Source organism: Boleophthalmus pectinirostris, unplaced genomic scaffold (assembly GCF_026225935.1).
Source record: "Boleophthalmus pectinirostris isolate CB_2022bp ecotype Guang Dong unplaced genomic scaffold, ASM2622593v1 HiC_scaffold_14, whole genome shotgun sequence".
NCBI classification, from domain to species: domain Eukaryota; kingdom Metazoa; phylum Chordata; class Actinopteri; order Gobiiformes; family Gobiidae; genus Boleophthalmus; species Boleophthalmus pectinirostris.
In genome coordinates this window covers 32,380,156-32,406,362 of record NW_026571047.1, presented here as the reverse complement: position 1 = coordinate 32,406,362, position 26,207 = coordinate 32,380,156, and the positions used below count along the sequence as shown (strand labels likewise).

At 40.3% G+C, this 26,207-nt stretch overlaps 1 protein-coding gene across 2 annotated transcripts in view; it reads left to right on the top strand.

The window, feature by feature from the left end:
* Window positions 1-26,207, top strand: part of LOC110168320 (CDP-diacylglycerol--glycerol-3-phosphate 3-phosphatidyltransferase, mitochondrial) — an 82,593-nt gene that overhangs the window by 561 nt on the left and 55,825 nt on the right. The window lies entirely within an intron of this gene.

The following is a 26,207-nucleotide window of genomic DNA, read 5'->3' as shown; positions in this document are numbered from 1 at the left end:
GGCGTCAAGGAGATCTAACTGGACCAAGTTACAGGTCAGATCTGCGGAGAGGTGAATCCACTCACGGTACTTTTGAGCTATAAAACCACCTGTAAGTGAATAAATGTAAGGTAGAGCTATGGCTGTGCAATTAATAGAATTCTGATCGCGATTTCGTTTGTGCTTCAAAAAAACTCCAAACTCATATATTCGAGTTGAAATCATTTAAAGCTTAACAAAGTTTATTTGGGGATTTTTAAAAATATAAATACGTATATTTATTTATTTATTCAATATTTTACCAGGTAAGTCAGTCGAGAACACCTTCTCATTTACAATGACGACCTGTCCAAGAGGCAGAATAAAACAAAAGCACAAACAGAAAACAGTCACACATAAATTGTAACATGAAACAGTGAATAGAGATATAAGACAGTGAAACATTTGCAGATTAAAGATATAAAGTGTTAAAAACATGTGCAATTATTCTGTAAAATACTCTGGATGGAGTTTATAAGTTGACAGAGAGGTAAAAATGAACTAAGTTTTAAACATTTTTAAATATAGAGATTGTAAAAGAGCTGGATATATTTTATTTTGGACACATTTATGTTTTTCTGCCTTATTTCATATTCAAAATATATTTTATTCATTTTATGTTTTATAAATTGTAAAACGGCTCTAAGGTAGCTCAGGATCTACCAGTAGTTCTCTGCCCCCTTCCAAATAGCTCGCCATGGGATATCTTAATCATACGTATTGTGCTGAATAACTCAAATTTGATTTAATTAAATGCCTATTACCATTGTACATGTGATGCCTATCTTTGTGCACTAATAAATGGATAATAGTTGTGTAAATAGCTCTTATATTTCTTGCGACCACTAAAATGAGTAGCTCTTTGACATTTTTGTTTTGTAAAAGTAGCTCACCAGTGTTCTAGACCCCTGTTGTAGCCTATATTTATTTTTAGTTTGAACATTTTGCGTAAATTATCAATAACCAAGTGTTTTTTAGAGCGAAATGCTGAATAAATGTAGCATGTAACAAAAAATATTTGTTTGAATAATCGTGATTTCAATATTGAGCAAAATAATCTTGAGAATAAATCTTTCCATAATCGAGCAGCTGTAGGTAGAGCAGTTTAATGCCATACTGGAACATTCCAAGCAGAGCAATGACATATCTATAGAAACAAGCAGGTGACAGACCCTCGACCAGAAAAGTTACATAGTGCACTTTTGTTAGGTTTATCTAAACATTGTAAACAAGAAGAAAGACAAGAGATTAATTCAGTTTTACTCGCGAGGAGAACGGGCAGAGAGTGGGCATCAAAACCAACAGTCTCCACACGTTCTGATGACTCAAGGCCGTTCTCCTCTTTTTATTTCATTAGGAGGCCCTAGTTACAGAATGATAATTCTCAAGGGGAAACAGCAAAGACATAATAAGAAACTGGTGCAGCTAAGCATAGTCCAAACACATAAAACATGATTAACAATCAGGAGGTGCCTTAGGTTTGGACAGACACCATCATAACTCTTGCATGTGTGACAGTGGGAGTTGGCTTCATGTGAGGAATCATCTGGAGGGTTCACTAGAGCGACAGGACACTGCACACAGTTGTCAAACACACAGAGGTTATTCAACAAGTGACAAGTGATTGGTACATTATAAATCAAAGAATTGTAGTACATAAATGGTTAACTCATAGGCATAGAATATCACACAAGTATTTAGCAAATATGGGATAATAAAATTATTCTGACAACTTTTAATGCAAATAGTTGTAGAAATGCATGTCTAACATCAAGTAGTAAAAAAATAATAACTTTTTTTTTTATTCAACTCAACCCAAAACATGCTACACAGGTCTCCAGGAAGAACAGTTGACAGCTCAAGTCAGTTAAATACAATCAGTCAATGAACCTGCCCAGGGACGACAGGTGGAAATTGGCACTGGTGATACAACCTGATGTACAAAGCATCTCTCCTGTTAAGTTAATGTAAAAACTGTACACTGTCCCTCTCTCAATAAAAATAAATAAACTAAGGACTAAGTAAAGGTTGCATTAGTAGTGCACGGTCTACAACTTTTGGGTTCTTGTATATTCTGATTCCTGATCTAGTCGCTGGAGAGAAATGAAATTGTCACCTCAATCAAAAACAGACCTGGTGTTTTGTTTTGTTTCATTCACATGTTTGAGTAACTCTTTATAGGGGTGTGCAAAAATATCAAAATATCGATATATCGTATTGTTTAATGTAATGATTCAGTATCGATATCGTGGGCTGCTGTATTGATATATCACCAAGTCTATTTTTTGGTATATTTTACTAAATTATTTTGTTACAGCTACAGTGTTTTTGTTTGTTCAGAGGAAAAAAACTTTTTTATTTATGCCACACATTTGACATTTTTACTGTTTTGATGATTAAAATGTTTGTGTTTCATATGAACTTTGCGCAAGAAGTGGTTTAACAAAGACTTTTAGTGTCACAGCCATGATTTTTTTATTGAACCGTATCGAACTGATTTGAAATATATCGTATCGAACCGAAAAAGCAATGCATCGAGACATGTATCGTATCATGGCCTGTGTATCGAGATATGTATCGTATCGACAGCTTCATAATGATACCCAGCCCTAATTCTTTATTATTAGTCTGTCTACATCTCCAAAGCTCAAAATTCTCTGTTCCATCTTGTGATCTAGCAGTAGTTTATAAGTTAACGCTACATTTGACCTTTTATTCAGTAGACAATGGCAATCCCAGGTCTGGTTTGGAAATAATCCAAATGGAGCACTTCCTGTATTACCACATAACATCAGAAGGTGCAGACACAAACTCTCAGCCTAAATCTGCTGTTTGGTTTGTGTGTTTAAACATGTGTGAATGAAACAAAACAAAACACAACTCCAGGTCTGTTCGTGATGATTAAACAACATTAGAACACAGATCAGAACACGGCGTAACACGGGCCCTGTCATGTCAAGAGTACAAAATACTTGTCTAACTGACTAAGCGAATACGTAATGTTACGTAATGTTCAGACTCCGTGTTCTCTTCACTATCTCTTTATCACAGATGAGATATTGTGTCTGTGATACGCTGCGTTTACCTGACAGAGATGTACAACGTCTGAACTCATTCTCAACATGACAAAGTTTTAAGTCGCCTTGGATCGCCTTAAAAATAATCAAGTTAACGTTGCGATTTTGTCTGCAAGTTGGCGTAAAGCTGCACTCTGTAACCTGCTCGTTTCCATGGAGATGTCACTGCTTTGTTTTGTATTTAAACCTGCGCTTATTCTTATGTTTTATGGCTCAAAGTAGACATTGAAAAACACCGCGCGTTCTTCTTGTAGTTAAAAAAAATGGGCTCGCCTCTCCGCAGATCTGACCTGTAACTCGTAACTACTGGAACGTAAAAGGCAAAGCAGTAGCATCTCCACGGAGACGAGCAGGCGTGTGTTTTTATGAGGGACGTACGTGGGTTCGAGTTTCCTGCCACTGACGCTACCTTGAGGCCATTTGAGAATTTAAAAGGTGTAATATTTCGTTTTTAATTGATAGTAACCGTGGCAACTGTCGTAATGAATCACTCTGAGATCCTGACGGCTGCAAGCCCCAAGCCGTCGTCAGAACTGTCACCAGTTTCGGTTTTGACGTGTCTCGGATCAGCTGTTGTTACAGACGCCGGATCAGGGAGGACATTTAAAGGTGCACTGTGTAACTTTTTCGTTGGGGGTCCGTCACCTTCTTGTTTCTATGGAGATGTCATTGCCCTGTTTGAAATATTCCACAGTGTGACATTAAACAGCTCTACTTTACATATATTCAATTCAATTCAGGTGGTTTATAGCTCAAAAATACCTTAGAAAAACTGACATTCTGACTGTGAGCGAGGTCGCCTCTCCACAGATCTGACCTGTAACAAGGGCTGTGCAAAAAATATTGAAATATCGATATATCGAGCATAGAAAACCAAAAAAATGTGGCTGTTTGCTGCAGGCGTTCCAGTCAGTGGGAGCAGGTAGTGGGTGCTCTTGGAAGAAGGATCAAACCTGAGACCCCGTCCACACTAGTTCGTATTTGAGTCGTTCAGTTGTGTTTGTTCACACTAATCCGAATAAAAATGGCTCCAGAGACAGAACGATCTGGTGCTTCCAGCTCCCATGAATTCATGTTCGTACAGATCTGATTTGGCACTGTGTGGACACCTGAAAACGCTGATACTCTGATGTAGGTCTGTGCACCACAAAGTAATTCACCGCCAAAACACTAAGGCTGCGTTCAGACTGCAGCCTGAAGTGACCCAAATCCGATTTTTTGGCCTCTATGTGACCTGTATCTGATCTTTTAATGACTTTAATGATTTTTTCAAATGCAACCCAGGCCACTTCGAAATGTGGTCCTAAAACTGATACATATCTGATCTTTTGACATGCGACTTCAGTCTGAACGGTCAAAGTGCATTCATCCACCTACACGTTATCAACAAGCCACAAACGTCACTATTCTGCACTGAAGTAGGTGAAAATTGTTAATGAACTCCATGACACTGAAGTGAAGCACATCACCACTCACCACTCTTGGCTCCGTCTCCACATCCACACGTTCCTTTAAACGGACGTCGCTGCCGCTGTCCCACAAAACACCACAGTCAAAAAACCTCGTCCTTCTCCTTCTCAATCTCCTCCTTAAAACAAGTAAGTTGTTCATGTTCTGGCTCCGGTACGAGAGGAACTTTAAAATCTCCAGGTGCTCGATGCTGCGTCCATGTTTGGACAACTTCTGTAAACACAGAGACGCTCGCTGCGGTTGACGTCGTCGTGTCTCCAGTGTCACATGCGGGACACTTTCGGGCCGTTTAATGTTCACACTGGAGTCACATACAAGTCACATTTAATTGGAAATGTGAACGACCTCGCAAAAACATCAGATTTCACAAAAAAAATCTAAATTGAGCGTTAAGCCCTGCAGTCTGAACGTAGACTAAGTGGCTAGAATATCTGTCCATTCATATAAACGTGTGTCTGTGTGTACGACCTGCAGATGTTTAATCTCTGAAAAGTTTCACATGAACCATCTCCAACACGACAGAAACACAGAACAGACTCACCATCAGCAGAACACCCCTCTGTCACAGAAACGAACACTCATATTCCACTGAATTGTGTCCTTTAGTCCGACAGAGCTGTTTTTTAAAGTGTTTAGTTTATGCAAATGAGCCATGTGGTTTTAAATTTTATTTCTGTAAAACGTAAACAAATATGCTCAAAGCTGCGTGGATAGGGAAGGGTTACAGACACAGAATCGAGTCAGTCGTCACTCTGAGCCGCCATGCTCGTCTTAAAATCCAGTGTTACGCTAAGTAACAACTGAACCTCGTCGTCGGTCCACGAAGAGACCGTTTTCACGCTTGCCATTTCCCTCACTCATGAAGAAAAACATTGGACGGACCCTTCACCAGAAAAGTTAAACAATGCGCCTTTAAATCAGAAAACAGCGCGAGGACAACGTTAACCGAGACGATGGTGCGTTCCTCCTCTCACACACCTGAGACAGACAGACAGGCAGGGGGCGTGGCCAATCAGAGACCACCGGGGTGACGGGGGGGGCGGGGTCAGTGTGAGCGAGCTGATTGGTCCATCAGCTTGGCCACGCCCACTGGAACTAACACCAGCTGATATATATAAGACATGTCACCACCAAGACCAAGACCAGGGAGAGTTCTGAAGACGGCAAACATGTCAGAAAGGTAAATACATCTCCGACTGCGTTGTCTTAAAAAAAACAAAACAAGAAATTTATAAGTTTTGGGGCTTAAAATATATTGTGTGTACATTTTATTTGCAATAATGGGGTGATTTTTTTGTTATTTTGTTGTGATATGATCAGATTTTAGCGTAGATGGCTGAAGTTTTGCGTATTTTTTAAAGGTGCACTCTGTAACTTTTTGGTTGGGGGTCCGTCACCTGCTTCGATATGTCATTGCTCTGCCTGGAATGTTCCACAGTGTGACATTAAACAGCTTTACTTTACCTTTATTCAATTACAAGTGGTTTTATTGCTCAAAAAATGCACTGTAGATGGTGGAAGAAGTAACTTTTGAGTAACTTTTAAAGGTGCACTCTGTAACTTTTTGTTGGATATGTCATTGCTCTGCCTGGAATGTTCCGCAGTGTGACTTTAAACAGCTCTACTTTACATTTATTCGATTACAAGTGGTTTTATTGCTCAAAAACACATAGAAAAACGACATTCTGACTGTCTGACTTTTAGTATCACAGCCATGATTTAGCCTTTATTTTTATTGAACCGTATCAAATCGAAAGCTCGTTTTATCGCGATGTGTATCGATAGTTATGTATCGTATCGGCAACTTCTTAATGATACCCAGACCTAACTAAGTCCACTAAGTCTGTGCGAAGTTAATACGAAAAACACAGATTTTACTCAAAACAGTGAAAATGTCAACACAACTGCAGCTCTTACACAAAATAATTTAGTAAAATCTGCTTAAAAAACAAGAAATGTAAAGGTTTTGGGGGTAAAAATGTATTGCGTGTACATTTTATTTGCAATAGTGCGGAGACTTTTTTGTTATTTTGTTGTGATTTGATTAGATTTGAGGGTAGAAAGCTGAACTTTTGCATAATTTTTAAACTAAACTTTTAAATATAGGTGGTTTTATAGCTCAAAAATGCCTAGAAACATACAACATTCCGACTGTCTGTTTTGTAAGTCTCCATGGCAACACATCTACGACTGCATTGTCTTAAAAAAAAAAAAAAAAAAATTTGTAAATTTTGGGGCTTAAAATGTATTGTGTGTACATTTTATTTGCAATAATATGGATTTTTGTTGTTGTTATTTTTGTTGTGATACGATCAGATTTGCGCTGTAGATGGTTGAAGAAGTAACTTTTAAAGGTACACTCTGTAACTTTTTGGTTGGGGGTCTGTCACCTGCTTGTTTCTATGGATACGTCATTGCTCTGTCTGGAATGTTCCACAGTGTGACATTAAACACACTGTGGAACACTTTATTCAATTACAAGTGGTTTTATTGCTCAAAAATTGCACTGTAGATGGTTGAAGAAGTCACTTTTGAGTAACTTTTAAAGGTGCACTCTGTAACTTTTTGTTGGATATGTCATTGCTCTGCCTGGAATGTTCCGCAGTGTGACTTTAAACAGCTCTACATTTATTCGATTACAAGCGGTTTTATTGCTCAAAAACACATAGAAAAACGACATTCTGACTGTCTGACTTTTAGTATCACAGCCATGATTTAGCCTTTATTTTTACTGAACCGTATCAAATCAAAAGCTCATTTTATCGCGACATGTATCGTATCGTGGCCTATGTATCGAGGTATGTATCATATCGGCAACTTCTTAACGATACCCAGACCTAACCAAGTCCACTAAGTCTGTGCGAAATTACTTACACAAAATAATTTAGTAAAGAATATCTAAAAAAACAAGAAATGTATATGTTTTGGGGCTTAAAATGTATTGTGTGTACATTTTATTTGCAATAATGGGGAGTTTTTTTGTTATTTTGTTGTGATGTGATGAAATTTGAGCGTAGAAGGCTGAACTTTTGCGTAACTTTTAACTAAACTTTTAATTACAGGTGGTTTTATAGCTCAAAAATACCTAGAAAAAACATACGACATTCTGACTGTTTGTTTTGTAGGTCTCCATGGCAACACATCTCCGACTGCGTTGTCTTAACAAAAAAAAACAACAAGAAAGGTATAAGGAGCTTAAAATGGATTGTGTGTACATTTTATTTGCAATAATGAGGAGATTTTTGTTGTTATTTTGTTGTGATACGATCAGATTTGCGCTGTAGTTGGTTGAAGATGTAACTTTTGAGTAACTTTTAAAGGTAAACTCTGTAACTTTTTGTTGGATATGTCATTGCTCTACATTGCTCTGACTTTAAACTGCTCTACTTTACATTTATTCGATTAAAAGTTATTTTATAGCTCAAAAATACCAAGAAAAACAACACTCTGACAACATTCTGTTTTCTAGGTTTCCATGACGATAGAAAGGTTTAATGCCGTACTGTGAAACATTCCAGACAAAGCGATAAAATTTCCGTGGAGAAAAGCGTTTGACGGACGCTCCACCGGAAAATTTACACAATGGAGCTTTGAAGTAGCTGTTGGTTCATTCTGCCGTTTGTTGCGTCTTAAGCCTTTTATTTTGACGGTGTATTTAAAACGTGCTTCGCCGGGATTAATCGCGTTTATTTTTGTTGTCAGTGGGACAAAGTGGTTTCAGTATTTTCATTTATCATATTTCTGTGTGGTCATACATCATGCTTAAGTGTTCATGTGTTATTGTGACAGGCCGACTTCAGGTTTCCTCTTGGTTACGCTTCATGGTTTAATGTAATCTCCTAAAAGCAAAAGAGAAGTTCAATTTATCAACTGGACAAACGTTTATGTAGGTCGAAAACGTTTCGCAGTCCCAGAACTGAAGAAGCAGCTGCGAAACTTTTGTCCATTTTTGTCTTTTGCCGTGGATTCTACTTGGACGTTTGAGGGATTCCACACATTAATCTTCTAAATAAGTCTGTGCGATTAATCGAATTTTGATCGTGATTTCGATTTGTGTGTGAAACGATTTCCAAACTCATATAATCGAGTTGAAGCGATTTAAAGATGAACAACTTTTATTTTGGGATAATTTTTATATAAACGGGACTAAATCAGGTCTAAACCAGGACTAAACCAGGACTAAACCAGGTCTAAACCAGGACTAAACCAGGTGTAAACCAGGTCAAAACCAGGTCTAAACCAGGTCTAAACTAGGACTAATCCGGGTCTAAATCAGGTCTAAAACAGGCCTAAACCAGGTCTAAACCAGGTCTAAACCAGGGACTAAACCAGGTCTAAACCAGGTCTAAACCAGGTGTAAACCAGGTCTAAACCAGGTCTAAACCAGGTTCTAAACTAGGACTAATCCAGGTCTAAATCAGGTCTAAACCAGGTCTAAACCAGGTCTAAACCAGGACTAAACCAGGACTAAACCAGGACTAAACCAGGACTAAACCAGGACTAAACCAGGTCTAAACCAGGTTCTAAACTAGGACTAATCCAGGTCTAAATCAGGTCTAAACCAGGACTAAACCAGGACTAAACCAGGACTAAACCAGGCCTAAACCAGGACTAAACCAGGTCTAAGACAGATCTGAATCTTTTGGTTCCGTTCCACAGACTGTTTAAACCTCTTGGTTACGCTTCATGGTTTAATTTAATCTTCTAAAGGCAAAAGTCATTAAATGGTCTATTTTTTTTACTTTTTTCACAAATAAACCGTGTGGGACATTAAATGAAACCCAACAGTGTGATGGGTGAGTGGTTTTGTTTGTTTGTTCGTTCACGGTGACTCTGGGCTTTGTTCAGTTGTGGCGTGTAGGGAGGGTGTGTCTGGATTGTCGGCGTGTTCGCAGTGACTCAGTTGTTCAGTCGTGTCTAGAAGCGGCACATTGCACTCGCTTTTTCGGTTCATTCCTTCGTTCTGTTCCTCGTCGGCGTGGAGTGATGAGTGTGTCTGTGGGTGTGTTTGTCTGTGCGGTCGCCTGTCTGCTCCGTGTGTGTTTGTGTGTTCTGTGGGCGGTGCGGCTTTGTAGTTGGGTCCAAGTCAAGTGGTAACGGAGGGAAACAGGGTCAGATTTTTTACATTCAAATGTCTCTTATTCAGAAACTAGAGGAACTATTGAAATAAGTAAAGTATTAGAATGTAGGAAAGAGTTACACTCCAACAGGGTCAAGTTAAACCTGTGATATTCTTTCAAGTTGTTGACAAAAAATTAAAAAACTCATGTTGGTAACGGAGGGAATGAAATATGCAGCACTTTTTGGGCAGTAAATCCAAACAGTGATAACTCTTGGTTCTCACTTACATATCCTTAACAAACTGGTTTGAATATTTGCTTCATATAGTTTTCTACCATATGGTACAAGATTAGGTTGAAAAACCTCTTACTTTTTGACTAATGAGATTTTTTATTAAGAAAGGTCATGGTAACGGAGGGAAAAGTAACGGAGGGAAAATTGTGCAAACAAGTAGAAGGTGCAGGATTTTACATCATTTGTTGCTTTTTTTCTTCTGAATACTTTAATATTACTTCAAAATGAAAGGAAATTTCTATAAAATATGTCAGTCCTTCCAAGAACATTTTTATCATTTTAAATGCATTAAAAAAAAAAAAAATCATGTCCCTTCATCAACAGTTCAAAGATGGAATAACACAAGATATGATGAAATACATCCATTTATTTACATGATTTTCAGGTCTTTGAAATTTGGGAAATAATTTTTGTTCCATGTTTCATACATGGTCTGTTTAAAACGTATGGAACTTTAGAACCAAAAATGGTACAGAAAAAAGGTCAACAGTTTCATAAACTAGAGTACATATGTATCTGTTCAATACATTTTTATATCAGATGCATTAACTTGAATTTTTGGCCTTGCTGTTTACTTCTGCTTGATCAGGCCCAGTTTACTGAAGTCGTGCTGGGACACCTGAGTGGGTTCGTGTATGGGGCGCTCTGGATTGTGGCGCGCGGTCGTTTTTTGATGGGGTTGGAGGCTTAAGAGTGTGCCCAATAGCCCGGAAAATACGGTAAATATACTTATTTATATTAAAACATCCCAAAATAAACTTTAAGCTTGTTTCAACTCGATTATACGAGTCTGGAGATCGTTTGACACATAAATGTAATCATGAGCCAGGCCCGTTGACAGAAATTTGGGGGCCTGGGGCAAGAAGACTCACATGGGCCCCCCTTTAATATTAATTAATAAGAAGAGGCTCCAATTCTGGGCCCCTAAAACCTTGGGGCCCCGGGACAACAGACCCTTTTGTCCCCTTTCCGTCTACTGCCATGTCGAGAGCCGTTTATCCAGTATCGTATCGAATCTCATCAGTTCCCCAGATTATCCTGACACAGAATTTTGATCAGCAGAAATGTTTTTATCAGAAATAAATGCATCGCCATGGCAACTCGGAGCCAATCCAGATTAATTGATAAACGTGACGTGCAGAGTGACATGCCCCAGTGACATGACGGAAGTATTTAGTTCATTTCGTGCGTTGTCATTTTTGCCTAGCCTTAAAAAAAACGGGTTCAAACTGGTTTTAATTGGAAACGATTTAAATCAATCACCAATAAACCAGGTTAACATGCGATGCGCTGCTGATAATGAAACTTTTTATTGTGTCTTAATTGATGTTAACAGCAAATCGTTAGTGCATACTATTCAGTTTCTGTTTTCTTTGGCAGGTCGCGCACGTCTATAAATGTAACAGGAAGTTTTAAACGGCAAATGACTGAAGGTCTGTTCCAAAACCAAAACAAGGCCAAGAGATTCCACGAAACAGGCGTGAGCACGAAACCACAGCGGCTGATCTTGATCTCATGACCTTTGTGTTTTTAAAGATCCCACATTACACAAAACTGACTCTTGTGAGATTTAAGTCGTGTTATAGGCTGATCTGACCTGTAAACAAGGGCTGTGCAAAAAATATTGAGATATCGATATATATCGAGCAGAGAAAACAAAAAAATGTGGCTGTTTGCTGCAGGTGTTCCAGTCAGTGGGAGCAGGTAGTGGGTGCGCTTGGAAGAAGGATCAAAACTCAGGCCCCGTCCACACTAGTTCGTATTTGAGTCGTTTTCGTTGTGGATGCAGTGTTCGTTCACATTAATCCGACTGAAAACGACTACAGAGACGGAACGATCTGGTGCTTCCAGCTCCCATGAATTCATGTTCGTACAGATCTGATCCGGCACCGTGTGGACGCCTGAAAACACTGATACTCTGATGTAGGTCTGTGCACCGCGAAGTAATTCACCACCAAAACACTAAGGCTGCGTTCAGACTGCAGCCTGAAGTGACCCAAATCTGATTTTTTGGTCCCTATGTTCCTGTATCTGATCTTTTAATGACAGTCTGAACGACACAGATCTGATTTTTTCACATGTGACCCAGGACACTTGGATATGTGCTCCTGAAACCGATACATATCTGATCTTTTGACATGCGACTTCAGTCTGAACAGTCAAAGCGCATTCATCCACCTACACGTTATCAACAAGACACAAACGTCATTATTCTGCGCTGAAGTAGGCGAAAATTGTTAACGAACACAAGCACGAAGCACATCACCACTCACCACTCTTGGCTCCGTCTCCACATCCACACGTTCCTTTCAACGGACGTCGCTGCCGCTGCCCCACAAAACACCACGACCAAAAACCTCGTCCTTCTCCTTCTCAATCTCCTCCTTAAAACAAGTAAGTTGTTCATGTTCTGGCTCCGGTACGAGAGGAACTTTAAAATCTCCAGGTGCTCGATGCTGCGTCCATGTTTGGACAACTTCTGTAAACACAGAGACGCTCGCTGCGGTTGACGTCGTCGTGTCTCCAGTGTCACATGTGGGACACTTTTGGACCTTTACTGTTCACACTGGAGTCACATACAAGTCACATTTAATTGGAAATGTGAACGACCTCGAAAAAACATCGGATTTCACCAAAAAAAATCGGAATTGAGCGTTAAGCCCTGCAGTCTGAACGTAGCCAAACTCAAAATTTGGCCCCAATATAATTATGTTTGGCCTGCGAGATCATATCAAACATGTATTAGAGCTGCTCGCGGCTACAGGTGGACTATAGAGACATTATTGATTTAAAATGTTGTTATTCTTTTATATTATGGTTCGGGGTGTGACGATATCCAAGTCTCATGGTATGAACCCCATGGTACGATATTTATTGCGATATCGTAGGAAAGCTCACGATATGATGGGGAGGCTCACGATTACGAATGTAACAGTATCCAAATCTTTCTGTACGATATTTTCACAATGTACATCTCACGGTACGATATTTATTTGTGATATTTTGTGGAGACTAACAAAACTGCTCCTTTTTCCTCTTAAAATACCTTGACAAGACTTAATCCAAAGAACTAAGACTTAAAAGTGTTAGAACTGTTATTTCCTCTTGTCGTTTGCACTGAAATGGAGCAAAGGATCATGGTCTATGTAGTTCCCTCTGTGTTTTTTTTGCTATTGCTGCACCACTTCATTAAGAGACTTGTAATTCGATATATTGTGATATTATTGTGAGAACTTTGACCATACACAATATTTCGGTTATTGTTACACCCATAATTATGGTTGTTTTGGATTCAGTGTTTAAGCAAAACTATTATTAAACATTTATTTTAATGAGAAAAAGGTTTAACATTCAATAAATATTTAGTTTGGCCCACGACTTAGTCCCAGCTTTTTAATTTTGACCTCTGGGAATTTGAGTTTGACACTCCTGACTTAGACTTAGGGACAGCTTTTTTTTTAAAAACTCAAAGTTTGCACTGAGATCTCTTAATTTGTGTGCACTTTGAAGGAGCAGCTCTGCATCATTAGACCGTATATAATGACAATAAAGACTTTCTGTTCTATTCTATTCTCAGTGTTGGGAAGGTGACTTTTAAAATGTAATCCCCTACAGATTACAGATTACATACCCCAAAATGTAGTTTGTAACGTAATCCATTAAATTACTTAAAGTGAGTAATGTAATCTGAATACTTTGGATTACTTGATTTGCTGTAGAGAAGCAAAGACTCGGAAATCTTCACATAAGAAGTTTTGTCTGCTAAAAGAAAATAAAAAGCCCAAACTTTTTACTCAACCAAATTAAAAATAGTATTGATAGAAGACGAGGAGACACGATCCGCACGGCCTGGTTTAGTCCTGTTAAATCCTGTTTTAGTCCTGTTTTAGACCTGGTTTAGTCCTGGTTTAGTCCTGGTTTAGTCCTGGTTTAGACCTGGTTTAGTCCTGGTTTCCTGGTTTAGTCCTGGTTTAGACCTGGTTTAGACCTGGTTTTAGTCCTGGTTTAGTCCTGGTTTAGACCTGGTTTAGTCCTGGTTTAGTCCTGGTTTAGACCTGGTTTAGGCCTGGTTTAGACCTGGTTTAGACCTGGTTTAGACCTGGTTTAGTCCTGGTTTAGACCTGGTTTAGACCTGGTTTAGACCTGGTTTAGTCCTGGTTTCCTGGTTTAGACCTGGTTTAGTCCTGGTTTAGTCCTGGTTTAGTCCTGGTTTAGTCCTGGTTTAGTCCTGGTTTAGTCCTGGTTTAGACCTGGTTTTAGTCCTGGTTTAGACCTGGTTTAGTCATGGTTTACCTGGTTTAGTCCTGGTTTAGACCTGGTTTAGACCTGGTTTACCTGGTTTACCTGGTTTAGACCTGGTTTAGTTTAGTCCTGGTTTAGACCTGGTTTAGTCATGGTTTAGTCATGGTTTAGACCTGGTTTAGACCTGGTTTAGTCCTGGTTTAGCCCAAAATGTGAAAACAGGAAAAATACCGCAGTATAATCCATTTATTTCAACTAAGTAACTGTAATCCAATTACCACTCACTGAAACAGTAACTGTAACTGAATACAGTTACTCATCATTTGTACTCTGATTAGGTATCTGCGGTACATGTAATCTGTTACTCCCCAACACTGGATATTCGATTCTATTGAACTGTAAAGCACTTTGTGATTTGTTTTATCTGTGAAAGCTGCTGTATAAATAAAGGATTAAGTACTTACATACTTACATGTGTGAATGAACCAAAACACAACTCCAGGTCTGTTTGATAAGAGGATATGAGGTAAACATATTTAGAGTCAAATTTTGTTCAGATTTGTTGTTGGGTCTGTAGGGAGGTGGGCGTTCCAGAGCATTCCAGAGCATTCCAGAGCGTTCCAGAGCGTTCCAGAGCGTTCCAGAGCGTTCCAGAGCGTTCCAGAGCTTAGAGCCGACCACAGAGAAGGTCCTGCCCCCCTGGTTTTAAGACCCCCCGTATCACCGTATCACCGTATCACCGTATCACCGTATCGGAAACGATCTGCGTCCACACTAGGGGTGTGCAGAAATATTGAAATATCGATATATCGTATCGTTTATTGTGATGATACAGTATCGATATCGTGGGCTGCTGTATCGATATATCACCAAGAGTCTTTTTTTGGTATATTTTACGAAATTATTTTGTTACAGCTACAGTTTTGTTAATTGTTTAGAGGAAGGAAACTTGTTTATGCGACACATTTGACATTTTCACAGTTTTGATGATTAAAATGTTTGTGTTTCATATGAACTTTGCCCAAGAAGTGGTTTAACAAAGACTTTTAGTATCACAGCCATGATTTAGACATTATTTTTTATTGGACCGTATCGAACTGATTTGAAATGTAACGTATTGAATTATATCAAATCGTAAGCTCACCGTATCGAGATATGTATCGTATCGTGGCCTATGTATCGTATCGGCAAATTCTGAATGATACCCAGCCCTAGTCCACACACGTCGTTTCTGTGTCCGCGATCAAAGCGTTCCCTGTCCACACAGAAACGACAAAACCGCCTGAAACTCTCGTCACGTGATCGGATGGTGTCACAACGTCCCGTCGTCACGTGAACGGTAAAAACAAGGAAGGAAGTCCGAAGTTGCAGCAGCTGATTTTGATTCAGATGCAGCAGCGGCAAATTTTGTTCAGATTTTGTTACGAAATGTTTTGCGTATGACTAGAAAAATACATTTTATCAAGTTTTTATATGAAATTTGAAGGTGCAGTCACTTCTCTGGTGTTATATGTCACATGCTTGCCTTCGTGGAGTTATTACTTTACGGAAATGTTCCACAGTATGGCATTAAACTAACTTCTAGTCTACCCCTGTACAGACAACCAGGCAAGATCAGGTTACAGCTCAGATCTGTGGAGAAGCAAACCCTGTAAATGTAAATAACAATGCATATTTTTGAATGCATTTTTGACGTGTAATTGAATAAATAAATGCAAGATGGATAAGTTTAAAGCCACACTATGGAACTTTTTAAAAAAATATTTCCTCCATGGTTAAATGAGAATCTGCAACGGAGTATCAGGGTCAGATAAAAAAATAAAAAATGTGCCTCCGGACTGAACCAGGACTGAACCAGGACTAAACCAGGACTAAACCGTTTTCAGTCCTGGTCTGGTCCCGATCTCAGTCCCGATCTGGTCCCGGTATCACGGTTTGGTCCTGGTCTCGGTCCTGGTCTCAATCCAGGTCTCAGTTCTAATCTGATCCCGGTCTCAGTCTTGGTCCTGGACTCAGTCCTTGTCTGGTCCCGGTCTAAGTCCTGGTCTCAGTCCCGGTCTGGTCCCGGACCTGGTTCAGTCCTGGTTTAGTCCTGGTTCAGTCCTGGTTCAGTCCTGGTTTAGTCCTGGTTTAGTCCTGGTTCAGTCCTGGTCAGTCTGGTTTAGTCCTGGTTCAGTCCTGGTTTAGTCCTGGTTTAGTCCTGGTTCAGTCCTGGTTTAGTCCTGGTTCAGTCCTGGTTCAGTCCTGGTTTAGTCCTGGTTTAGTCCTGGTGGTCCTGGTCAGTCCTGGTTTAGTCCTGGTTCAGTCCTGGTTCAGTCCGGAGGCGCAAATAATGAAGAAAATTGTTGTTTTTTCGTTTCCTTATTTTTGGTTTTATATTGAAAAACAAGGTTCTTCTTCTGCCGCATTTTTCACTTTCTTTGATTTAACGCATTTTAATATTCACTTTGATTCATAATTTGATTTTATTACGACTTTCATTCTCGTAATATTATAACTTTATTCTCATAATATTAGGACTTTAATGTCAAAACGTTACGACTTTATTCTCGTAGCGCCAGCATTTTTTATTTTTTTTTTATCTGACCCTTACACTTCATCGTAAAAATGTGATTGATGCTACACGTTGTAAAACATGTTCACATATTTGCGTTATTTGTTTTGGCGCGTGACGTGCTACAAGGAACAAGGACGCTGTGTTTTGAACAGGGGCCTCTGTGTGTTTCTGGTAAATCCAATTACGTCAAATAATGAGGAAGATCGTTTAAAGAGCCTCACATGATTAAAGTGAAAGGCCACGAGGACATACCAAAACCACGCCGAGGAAACACGCGCCTCCAGAACCAGTTGTGCCGTTAATAGGTCTTACCGTAAATAAAACACGCTAACCGGAGGCATGTTCTGTCTGAGGTTTTGTGAGCAGAGACAATAAATAAAAGTATGATCAGCCCTCGATCTTTTTATCATAATGGAAGGACAATATAACTTTATACTTTTATTGTTCGTCGCAAACTAAACCATAACTCTAATGTTATTGCCCTGCCCTGTTTACCACACGCACTGTTCCCGCCCGTAATAAAGGATTTTACACCACTGTTTACGACCAAAACAAAACCCAGACGAGTGTTACACAAACAGGACTAAACCAGGACTAAACCAGGACTAAACCAGGACTAAACCAAGGACTAAACCAGGACTAAACCAGGACTAAACCAGGACTAAACCAGGACTAAACCAGGACTAAACCAAGGACTAAACCAGGACTAAACCAGGACTAAAGGACTAAACCAAGGACTAAACAAACCAGGACTAAACCGGGACTAAACCAAGGACTAAACCAGGGACTAAACCAAGGACTAAACCAAGGACTAAACCAGGACTAAACAAGGACTAAAACCAAGGACTAAACCAGGGACTAAACCAGGACTAAACCAGGACTAAACCAGGACTAAACCAGGGGACTAAACCAAGGACTAAACCAAGGACTAAACCAGGCAGGACAAACAAGGACTAAACCAAGGACTAAACCAGGACTAAAACTAAACTAAAGGGGACTAAACCAGGACTAAGGACTAAACCAGGACTAAACCAGGAAAAGGACTAAACCAGGCTAAAAAGGACTAAACCAAGGACCAAAGACTAAACCAAGGACTAAACTAAACAGGACTAAACTAAACCAGGACTAACAACCAGGACTAAACCAGGACTAAACTAAGGACTAAAGAAGGACTAAAGCAGAATCACACTTCCCGTCTGTGATAAAGTACTTACACCCATGTTGGACTAATGACCAAAACAAAACCCAGATGAGTGTTTCTAAACCAGGACCAAAAACTAGGACTAAACCAGGACTAAACCAGGACTAAACCAGGACTAAACCAGGACTAAACTAAGGACTAAACTAAGGACTAAACTAAGGACTAAACAGAATCAAGTTTTCAAGACTAAACCAGGGTAACTCAGGACTAAACCAGGACTAAACTAAGGACTAAAGAAGGACTAAAGCAGAATCACACTTCCCGTCTGCAATAAAGACTTGTACACCACATGTTACACACGTTTATGACCAAAACAAAACCCAAACTAGACTGTTTCTAAACTAGGAAAACTAAGGACTACTAACTAAACAGTGACTAAAAAACAGGACTAAAACAGGACTAAACCAGGACTAAACCAATGAAGTAGGACTAAAGCAGAATCACACTTCCCGTCTGTAATCAAGTATTTTTCACCACATGTTACACAAGTTATGACCAAAACAAAACCCACTAGTGTTTCAAAACTAGGACTAAACCAGGACTCAAGATAAACCCAGGCCCGGCGCCTCATGTGGGCAGATAAAACGCTCGTCTAGGGCGACACGTGTCTGGAGCGCCATCTAGTGGTGGCCGTCACCATATATATATTTTTTTAGCCTTCCTAAACTGGAATATGCTTAAACATAATAGCAAATCATCACAAACCTGGGACTGGCACTACCCGATGGGCCGGTCCACATTTGGGTCAGTGCAGGCCAGTCCCCATCCCCGGTCTTCAACTTTGACTGGACTTAAACGCCAGTGACGCCCACCCAAATCTCACCAAGTCCACCCGAATCCCCCCAGAAAAACTTCATAATATATTACAACAAACAATTAGTGAAGAATTTGTGGAACAGGTTCATTTGTATTTTGTTTTTTTTAGCACCTTTCAATGTCTGGACCACGTCTGCCTCACACATGGTCCAAACTCACCGACTGAACATGACTCCTGTCACCAGCCCCAGAGAACATCTGCCCAAAAAGCACCGCGGCCAAGTTTATAGGTCGTTACGATTATTAAAAATCTGAAAATTATCACATAATTTGTGCCAAAATAGTCAAAATATATATATTTTTTTCTTTAATAAAAAAGTTGTTTATGTGGATGTTTGTGCACATGTTCAGCAAACACCAACATCAAACTCACCTACGACAGCTAATGGACTAGAGCCGGTCCATAAACCAGGACTAAACCAGGACTAACCAGGACTAAACCAGGACTAAACCAGACTAAACCAGACTAACCAGGGACAACCAGGACTAAACCAGGACCTAAACCAAGGATAACCTAAACCAGGACTAAACCAGGACTAAACCAGGACTAAACCAGGACTAAACCAGGACTCAACCAGGACTCAACCAGGACTAAACCAGGACTAAACCAAGGACTAAACCAGGAAAAACCCTAAAAACTAAAACCAGGACTAAACCAAACCAGGCTAAACCAGGACTAAACCGGACCTAAACTAAACAGGACTAAACCAGGATAAACCAGACCAACTAAACCAGGACTAAACCAAGACCAAAAACCAGGAACCAGGAAAAAACCAGGATAAACCAGACTAAACCAGGACTAAACCAGGACTAAACTAAGGACTAAACAAGGACTAAACCAAGGACTAAACCAGGACTAAAACACAGGACTAAACCAGGACTAAAACAAGGACTAAACCAGGACTAAACCAGGACTAAAACAGGACTAAACCAGGACTAAACCAGGACTAAACCAGGACTAAACCAGGACTAAACCAAGGACTAAAAGGACTAAACTAGGACAACCAGGACCAAAACCAGGACTAAACCAAGACCCACCAAAAACCAGGACTAAACAAAGGACTAAACCAGGACTAAACCGGACCAAAAACCAGGACTAAACCAGAAAACACAGGAAAACCAGGACTAAACCAGGACTAAACCAGGACTAAACCAGGACTAAACCAAGGACCACAAAACCAGGGCTAAAACCAAGGACTAAACCAGGACTAAACCAGGGACTAAACCAGACTAAAAAGAACTAAACCAGACTAAACAGGACCAAAACCAGGACTAAACCAGGACTAAACCAACTAAACCAGGACTAAAACCAGGGACTAAACCAGGACCAAAAACCAGGGGCTAAACCAGGACTAAACCAGGACTAAACCAGGACTAAAAACCAGGAAACCAGGCTAAACCAGGACTAAACCAGGACCAAAACCAGGACTAAACCAGGACTAAACCAGGGACTAAACCAGGACTAAACCAGGGACTAAACCAGGGACTAAACCAGGACTAAACCAGGGACTAAACCAGGACTAAACCAGGACCAAAAACCAGGACTAAACCAGGACTAAACCAGGGCTAAACCAGGACCAAAACCCAGGGCTAAACCAGGGCTAAACCAGGACTAAACCAGGGCTAAACCAGGACTCAACCAGGGCTAAACCAGGACTAAACCAGGGCTATACCAGGACTAAACCAGGACCAAAAACCAGGACTCAACCAGGACTAAACCAGGACTAAGCCAGGACTTGTTTCTGTGATGCTCGACTGAGTCCAGACACATAAAGTGTGTGTGAAGTGTGTGAAGTGGGACAAACAGGGATTTCCCGCTGGTTTGTTTTCGATTCAGGGCTGTGGTTTTGGACCGAGGCCTCGAGCAGCGACTCTTCTGTTTTTCTTCATGTTTTTGTCCAAGAAAAGTCAGTTTGGTGCATATTTGGGCTTTTTTTTTTTTATTACGCAGAAGTTCAGTGGTGTCTTTGGTTGTTGAAGAAAGTCGCTCTGTATCTTTTAGTTGTTTTCTTCGATTAATCGGTTGATGTTGATCGATGAAAATCTACGTTAGTTGATTAATTATTTTATTTACAATTTAAGAATTGATATGGGACAAATCATGAGTTTAATTTAGTTCTTTAGTCGACTACAAGTTGAAAACAAATACATTTTTATTAGTTAAAGGTACATTACGTAACTTTTCTGGTGGTGAGTTTTCATGTTCCACATTATAACATTAAATCTTGCAATAATTAACAGATATTTTAATTAAAAGTGTTGGTTTAAATGTTTGTGTTTATAATATTTTTGAGCGGAAAAACATCTGTAATTGAATAAACGAAGTGTAGATGAGTTTAAAGTTTAAAGCTGCACTCTGAAACTTTTTAAGGAAAGTGATAATATCAAGATGGAAACAAACTTGTGGAAGAACCAGGGCTAAACCAGGACTAAACCAGGACTAAACCAGGACTAAACCAGGACTAAACCAGGATTAAACCAGGACTAAACCAGGACTAAAAGCCAGGATCAAAAACAAGGACTAAACCACTACTAAAGATAAACGATAAATCATAACTAAAACCAGAACCAGATTAAGACTAAACCTGGGCTAAACCTGGGCTAAACCTGGGCTAAACCTGGACTAAACCTGGACTAAACCTGGACTAAACCTGGACTAAACCTGGACTAAACCAGGATTAAACCAGGATTAAACCAGGACTAAAAGCCAGGATCAAAAACAAGGACTAAACCACGAATAAAGATAAACGGTAAATCATAACTAAAACCAGAACCAGATTAAGACTAAACCTGGACTAAACCTGGACTAAACCTGGACTAAACCTGGACTAAACCCGGGCTAAACTCGGGCTAAACTCGGGCTAAACCCGGACTAAACCCGGACTAAACCCGGGCTAAACCCGGGCTAAACCTGGACTAAACCCGGGCTAAACCCGGGCTAAACCCGGGCTAAACCTGGACTAAACCTGGGCTAAACCTGGACTAAACCCGGGCTAAACCTGGACTAAACCTGGACTAAACCTGGACTAAACCTGGACTAAACCTGGACTGAACCCAGGACTAAAGTTAATCCATAAACCAGGACCATAAACCAGGACCAAAGACCAGAACCAAAGACCAGGACCAAAGACCAGGTGTAAAGATAAACCCTAAACCAGGGCTAAACCAGGACTAAAGTTATACCAGAAAGCAGGACTAAAATGGGACTAAACTAGGACTAAACCAGGGCTAAACCCGGAACTAAAGATAAACCATAAACCAGGTCTAAACCAGGTCTAAACCAGGTCTAAACCAGGCCTAAACCAGGACTAAACAGGACTAAACATAAACCCTAAACCAGGTCTAAACCAGGTCTAAACCAGGACTAAACCAGGACTAAACCAGGTCTAAACCAGGTCTAAACCAGGTCTAAACCAGGTCTAAACCAGGTCTAAACCAGGTCTAAACCAGGTCTAAACCAGGTCTAAACCAGGTCTAAACCAGGTCTAAACCAGGTCTAAACCAGGTCTAAACCAGGTCTAAACCAGGTCTAAACCAGGTCTAAACCAGGTCTAAACCAGGTCTATATTATGATCACAGTTGAGTGTGCGGTGACGGACCTGACCCACTGACCTCCTCGTTTGACTCCGCCCTCTCTGTACTTTTCCTTTTGTACCTTTTGTGACAAAGACAAATCTGAATCTAGGCCTGTGGAGCGGTGCATCGTGGGAAATGTATTCTTTCTGTTCTTTCTTTCCACGCTCATTCACAAAAACCTGGCTCAGTTTGCAGGTCACATGTCCAACCTGACTCATCAATAAAAACTGGAAAACCCCTTTGAGATCCGACATCAGACCTGTTTTATTTATTTATTTATTTTTTTTAACACCGTCTCCCGTTACGATACGACAAAAGTACTCCACCTGCTCATCTCCGATTACTCCGCTCGGAAAATTCCACAGTAGGGCATTAACGTAATCGCTTTTGTCCATTTAGACGTGTTTTATTGTGAAAAATAAACTGAAAAAACCTGCATTCTTACTGTTACTGGGGTCAGAATGTTGCACAGTATGGCTTTAAATTAATCTGTTTCCGTGGAGACGAGCCTGCGGTGCGTCCAGGTCAAAGCTACAGGTCAGATCTGTGGAGAGGCGAGCTCACTGACAGTAAAACAGATGTAGTAAGTGAATAACTGTAGCTTAGATGAGTTTAAAGCCACACTCTGGAAGCTTTGAGGTAAAGTGATAATATCTCCATGGAAACAAGCTTGTGGCAGACCCAGGACTAAACCCAGGACTAAACCAGGACTAAAAACAAGGACTAAATCCACAACTGAAGCTAAACCATAAATCATGACTAAAACCAGGACCAAACTAGGACTAAATGAGGACCAAAAGCCAGGACTAAAGATAAACACTAAACCAGGACCAACAGCAGGACTAAACCAGGACTAAACCAGGTCTAAATTTAAACCTTATAGCAGGACTAAACCTAACCTAAACCAGGACTAAACCAGGACCAAAAACAAGGACTAAACCTGAACCGAAAAGCTTAACTAAACCAGGACTAAACCCAGGACTAAACCAGGGTTAAACAAGACTAAAGATAAACCATAAACCAGGACTAAACCAGGACCAAACTAGGGCTAAACCAGGAATAAACCAGGGCTAAACAGGACCAAACTAGGACTAAACCCAGGACTAAACCAGGGTTAAACAAGACTAAAGATAAACCATAAACCAGGACTAAACCAGGACCAAATAGGACCAAACTAGGACTAAACCAGGGCTAAACCTAGGACTAAACCAGGACTAAACCAGGGTTAAACAAGACTAAAGATAAACCATAAACCAGGCCTAAACCAGGACCAAATAGGACCAAACTAGGACTAAACCCAGGACTAAAGATAAACCCTAAATCATGATTAAACCCAGGACTAAACCAGGGCTAAACCCAGGGCTAAACCAGGGCTAAACCAGGGTTAAACAAGACTAAAGATAAACCATAAACTAGGGCTAAACCAGGACTAAAGCCAGGACTAAACTAAGACCAAAAAGCAGAACTAAATTGGGGCCAAACCAGCACTAAACTTAAACCCTAAACCAGGACTAAACAGGGTTAAAGCAGGGCTAAAACCTGGGACAAACTAGCACTAAACCAGGACCAAAAAGCAGGACTCAACCAGGACTCAACTGGGACCCAACCAGGACTAAACCAGGACTAAAGTTAAACCCTAAACTAGGACTAAACCAGGCTAAATTTAGTTTAGTTTGCGCAGGAGCTGTTATTATTATGATGATGGACCACCTCCTCGAAAAGTTCCACAGTGCACCTTTAAAGTCTCTCATTACGGCTCCACTTTCTGACGCGACAGTCAAAAAATAATATAACTTTTTTTTTTTTTTTCCTGACACAGACGACGCTGAACTTTGTGCCAGTTTTTGTGCCATGTGGATGTTTTAGTTTCTGTAATTCCAGAGAAATGAATCATAAACTCAACAAATCTATAATCTCGTCTCGATCTTGACTCGTCCCCCTGCTGGTGAAACGCCGTAACTGCAGAAAAGTGAAAATCATCGTGACTCGTTTGTTTTGTTTTTTTTGTCTCTGCCGGTAAATCCTGAATATCCACCGACTGAATGAACGAACGGTAAAAAGAGCATTGTTCGTTTTAAAAAGCGTCTCGCCCGACTCGTTCTGTGGTATTAGGTGTTTTTAAAGTCGGACAAGATCAAATAAAAGCGGATTTGTCGCGTTACTGACGGAGACTTTTTGTGAATTATTAAAAACGTGAAACAGACGAGAGGAACGGGGAAGTAAAATGAAAATATCTGATCAATATTTATGTAAAAGGTGCAACCGTGATATTGTGGCGCTTGAGACTCTTTGTCTGGTGTGTTCTAAAGTAGGACTAAACCAGGACTAAACCAGGACTAAACCAGGACTAAACCAGGACTAAAGCAGGATGAAAGCAGGACAAAACTAGGACTAAACCAGGACTAAACCCAGGACTAAACCAGGACTAAACCAAGACTAAACCCAAGACTTAACCAGGACCAAAAAGCAGGACTAAACCCAAGACTAAACCCAGGACCAAAAAAGCAGGACTAAACCCAAGACTAAACCAAGACTTAACCCAGGACCAAAAAGCAGGACTAAAACAGGACTGAAACCTAAGACTAAACCTAAGACTAAACCTAAGACTAAACCTAAGACTAAACCTAAGACTAAACCTAAGACTAAACCTAAGACTAAACCTAGACTCAACTAGGACTCAACCAGGACTCAACCCAGGACTAAACCCAGGACTAAAACCCAGGACTAAACCAGAACTAAACCCAGGACTAAACCCAAGACTAAACCCAAGACTAAACCAGGACTGAAACTAGGACGAAATCAGGACTAAATCAGGACTAAAGCAGGATGAAAGCAGGACTAAACCAAGACTGGACCAGGACTGAACCAAAACCAAAAAGCTGGACTAAACCCAGGACTAAACCCAAGACTTAACCCAGGACCAAAAAGCAGGACTAAACCCAGGACTAAACCCAAGACTAAACCCAAGACTAAACCAAGACTTAACCCAGGACCAAAAAGCAGGACTAAAACAGGACTGAAACCCAAGACTAAACCCAAGACTAAACCCAAGACTAAACCCAAGACTAAACCCAAGACTAAACCCAAGACTAAACCCAAGACTAAACCCAAGACTAAACCAAGACTTAACCCAGGACCAAAAAGCAGGACTAAAACAGGACTGAAACCCAGGACTAAACCCAAGACTAAACCCAAGACTAAACCCAAGACTAAACCCAAGACTAAACCCAAGACTAAACCCAAGACTAAACCAGGACTGAAACTAGGACGAAATCAGGACTAAACCAGGACTAAAGCAGGATGAAAGCAGGACTAAACCAAGACTGGACCAGGACTGAACCAAAACCAAAAAAAAGCTGGACTAAACCAGGACTAAACCCAGGACCAAAAAAGCAGGACCAAAAAGCAGGACTAAACCCAAGACTAAACCAAGACTTAACCCAGGACCAAAAAGCAGGACTAAAACAGGACTGAAACCCAGGACTAAACCCAGGACTAAACCCAGGACTGAAACCCAGGACTAAACCAGGACTAAACCAGGACTAAATCAGGACTAAATCAGGACTAAATCAGGACTAAATCAGGACTAAACCAGGACTAAACCAAGACTGGACCAGGACTGAACCAAAACCAAAAAGCTGGACTAAACCCAGGACTAAACCCAGGACTAAACCCAGGACTAAACCCAGGACTAAAACCCAGGACTAAACCCAGGACTAAACCAGGACTAAACCAGGACCAAAAAGCAGGACCAAAAAACCACCTCGATCTGAATAAATACAAGATAGATGAGTTTAATGCCACACTGTGAAACCTTTCACGCGATGCAATAATATCTCCATGGAAACAAGCCAGAAAAGTTACACAGTGCACCTCACGTGTTGTAACTCCATCT